The following is a 3,987-nucleotide window of genomic DNA, read 5'->3' as shown; positions in this document are numbered from 1 at the left end:
TAATCTGAGTCTGCTGAAGTGAAATAAATGATTTCTGCACAGATAGCTGAAGACATTTAAGTTGTGGTGTTTTATCAGCTGATTCAGTTTTTATATTTCTTTCAAGCAATTAGTTTACTTCATAACTTTTGGTTTCATATTATTTCTTAAAGTACTGTTTCTTATGGGGTCTAATTTGTGTTTTTGTGTTTTGTTTCTTGTAAATATTAAACATTCTAAAAAGCAGTCAGTAAACTTATTTACTTTTCATCCCAACAAGTTGTCTGTGCTCAGTTATTTAAAACAGAGTTCTAAGAGACTAGATCTATTGGATCTGTTGCTACGTTTGACAGTCTGTTTATTAAGAGGGTAAAATACATTTAAACCTTCGTGGTAGATCTTAGGATACATTACATTACATTCCAGTTTAAAGGTAACTTAGGTCTCCTCTGTGGAGTGTTGGGGCGCTACACATGTAACATGTTCAGCTATGACACTAACAGAGGGAAAGCCTACTCTGTGGACCAGTACAGGTTATCCCAACTGTCCCTGAACGCGTCATCCTCCACAAGTTTCCGTAGTGTAGTGGTTATCATGTTCGCCTCACACGCGAAGGCCACGGCCAGCCGCGTATACCTGTAGAAGACATCTTCATGACCAGAAGCCCTTCCAACATGAGGCTGTTTGATTCCCACATTACCCAAACTAAACCTCCAGTATTTAGTTCAAATGATGAACTACAGAATGTGTCTATTATACAAAAACAATGATAGTTTATTAGTAATAGCATTAATGCATAAACACAAAGTGCTTCACATCAAAGAATCAAGATGGAATCATTTATCTTGAAGTAATTATGCAAATAAGATACTAATCTCCAAATATTATGCTTCAGTTTTACTGATATTAAGGCACAACAATAGTTTTATTGTACAGATGTGTATGCGTACAGCTGAGCAGATATAAATGTTTGAATATTTAATATTCTATGTATTACTACCCCTAAAGTAAAGACAGTCAGAGTGATGCTTTCAAGATATTTTATTGAAAACAGCTGAATTTTGAAATGCACAAAAACAAAATGCCACAAAAACATCACATATAAAACAAATGAATAGTAAATTAAATATACAGTATATATACAGTAGATGGTGTATCCATACACATATTCACAAGTGCTGAAACAATATACAATATATTCTAATTCACTAATAGTATTTAGTCTCGTGTAATAATCTTACCATCATCGCTGACATGTTAATTCCTTACGTTAGTGGGAGAGTAATAGAACACAGGCATCAGAACAGGCCAGAACACGGCCAAAATAACAAACTATTTGAAAGAAAATAGTAACGGCAGAATTCTGCCTCCACACTGATGGAGAAAGACCTGTTGATGGAGACACAGCCGGGGCTCTGGAGACTGCTGCTGGTGGCCCTGAAAGCACAGGCCACATTTTAAACATGTACAGTACAACTTAAAAATACTCTGTTTGTTAAAGTAGATCCACTCACTTAGTCCAGTGTCATATTTAGATGGAGACAGATTTAACATCTCTCTCTCCAGCTCCTCTTCCTCCTCCATTACTAGGAGATGAAACAATAACATTAACTGTGTGTTTGGTACATTAAATGTTCACATAAAATCTGTATTAGCATGGTTTTTGTGAGCTGACCTAGAGTTGCAGATGTCGGCGTGGCACTAGCTGAGGTAGCGGACACTTCTGCAGGTGGTGGACATGACTCAGCCCTCTGCTGCTTGAGGATGTACTGCTGCAGGTTACACATCCTGCTGTTTTTGATGCACTTCACTCCTAAAATGAAGGCAGCATAACCATCAGCCCTGCTCTCCCAGATCTGCCTCCAGGTGTCCTTGGCCCTGGTTTCAAAGCCAACAATATTGTGACCCTCTGATGCCACTGCTGAAGCAGGCTTCCTGGGGAGTAGGTACTCCCTCAGGTCCTCAATTTCCTGGAAGCTCCTGCTATTGTCCAGAAATGACAGCAGGCTGTCCTTACTGTTCCCTTGGGGGTTGAAAGTCCCATCTCTCTCCTCTTCTTCTACCTTTTTCATCAGGTAGATGGTGTAGCCAATATCGTTTTCTAGAAGCCATCTGAATAATTTACCCTTGTATTTACCAAACTGCAGCACGTACTCCCCCATCACCTCCTGTCGGTCTGACACATCGCCTCCCCGCTGAAGGACCACAGTGAGACCGTTGGTCTTCACCAGATCATGTCTCTGAGTGGGAGACTTGTCCTGAAGCGATGGGTCGTTTTTAATCCTCATGGCCTCATCAGAGGGGTCCTGCCGCAGATGGACCCTTCCTGTTTAGCCACAAATACAACTGAGAAGCTTTCATTTAGTTCTAGAAACAATGAGCTGTACTTACGTTTGATATGTTTGTCTGTTAGTCCGAAGATAGAGCCGTGATAAAACTGTGTGTAAAGGTTGTTTACTGTAGTCTGTGTGATGCTGGGACGTTTGTCACTCAAAGGGGAAAGCAGGGTCTCCTTACTGGTATGGAAGGTGAGAAACAGCGCCCCCAAAATCACGCTTGTGGCCAGAAATATATGACACCCGTAGTGATAAGAACTACCATAGAGAATGAATGGGAAAAGTTAAGAGATTTAAGGCTTACTATTTTCGGGTCCCGGTTCACAGGTTCGGGCCAGCCGCGTATACCTGTAGAAGACATTTTCATGACCAGAAGCCCTTCCAACATGAGGCAGTTTGATTCCCACATTACCCAAACTAAACCTCCAGTATTTAGTTCAAATGATGAGCTACAGAATGTGTCCATAATACAAAAACAATGATAGTTTATTAGTAATTGCATTAATGCATAAACACAAAGTGCATTCAAATCAAAGAATCAAGATTTATCTTGAAGTAATTATGCAAATAAGATACTAATCTCCAAATATTATGCTTTAGTTTTACTGATATTAAGGCACAACAATAGTTTTACAGCTGAGCATATATAAATGTTTGAATATTTAATATTCTATGTATTACTACCCCTAAAGTAAAGACAGTCAGAGTGATGCTTTCAAGATATTTTATTGAAAACAGCTGAATTTTGAAATGCACAAAACCAAAATGCCACAAAAACATCACATATAAAAGAAATGAACAGTAAATTAAATATACAGTAGATGGTGTATCCATACACATATTTACAAGTGCTGAAACAATATACAATATATTCTAATTCAATAATAGTATTTATTCTGGTGCTTTAAATATATACATTCTAATTCAATAGTATTTATTCTAGTGCTTTAAATATATACATTCTAATTCAATAATAGTATTTAGTCTAGTGTAATAATAATCATATTTATACTAGTTTGGTGAGTTGGTGGTCACTTCCTCTCTGAGATCCATCTGTCCCTCTCAGCCTCATCAAAGTCAGACTGTGAGAAGTCTCCCCAGGTCATCTCTGTCACCATCCCCTGGTCCTTGTACAGGGAGAAGACTCTGGAGGGGCAGTAGATATACTTCCCTGACACCCCGGGGAAGCTGCTGTGCACATGAGGGCTGCTGGGGCCCTGCTTCACAGGCTGGTGACAAAACCTGCACAGGCGACCTGTTGGCAGCTGCACCGCTGACCTCTCCTCTGCCACCTTCCTCCACTCAGCCCCCCTCTGCTTGGCGGCCTCCAGCTCCCGCTCAAAGAATGGAGACGCTGCAAAGTCCTCAAAGGACATGCGGGGGTCTTTGAGGCCTTCGCCTGCATATGTCTTAAAAACTTTTGTGGAGCAATAAAAGTACTTCACCGTTGGACTCTGAAAAAAAAAAGTGAACTGAGGAACCGTCGCCAAGGTACCGTGATTTTGGCTGACCACAGGCTAAACAGTTCCTCGTCTTCTTCTGCTGCTGCTGCTTCTCCAGGATCTCTGCCACAATCTTCTCCACTGTAACCCGGCTGAGTGACTCCTCTTGAGGAGGAGCCACAGGTGGGGGAGGAGCCACAGGTTGAGGGTTTTGACAGGCACACTGACCG

The 3,987-nt window shown here is 40.8% G+C and overlaps 1 long non-coding RNA gene across 1 annotated transcript; it reads right to left on the bottom strand.

Annotated features, from left to right (window-relative positions):
* Positions 1–1,208: 1,208 nt before the first annotated feature.
* Positions 1,209–1,870, bottom strand: LOC306705320. The gene is made up of 3 exons (XR_013767332.1): positions 1,655–1,870; positions 1,494–1,565; positions 1,209–1,416 (listed from the first exon to the last, which is right to left on the bottom strand). It is a non-coding gene; the product is annotated as an uncharacterized lncRNA (long non-coding RNA).
* Positions 1,871–3,987: the final 2,117 nt, after the last annotated feature.

The sequence above is a fragment of the Pholis gunnellus genome, assembly GCF_910591455.1.
Source record: "Pholis gunnellus genome assembly, chromosome: 13".
Classification (NCBI taxonomy): domain Eukaryota; kingdom Metazoa; phylum Chordata; class Actinopteri; order Perciformes; family Pholidae; genus Pholis; species Pholis gunnellus.
The sequence above is the reverse complement of the archived record's forward strand: the minus strand, read 5'-3'. Positions and strand labels throughout refer to the sequence as shown.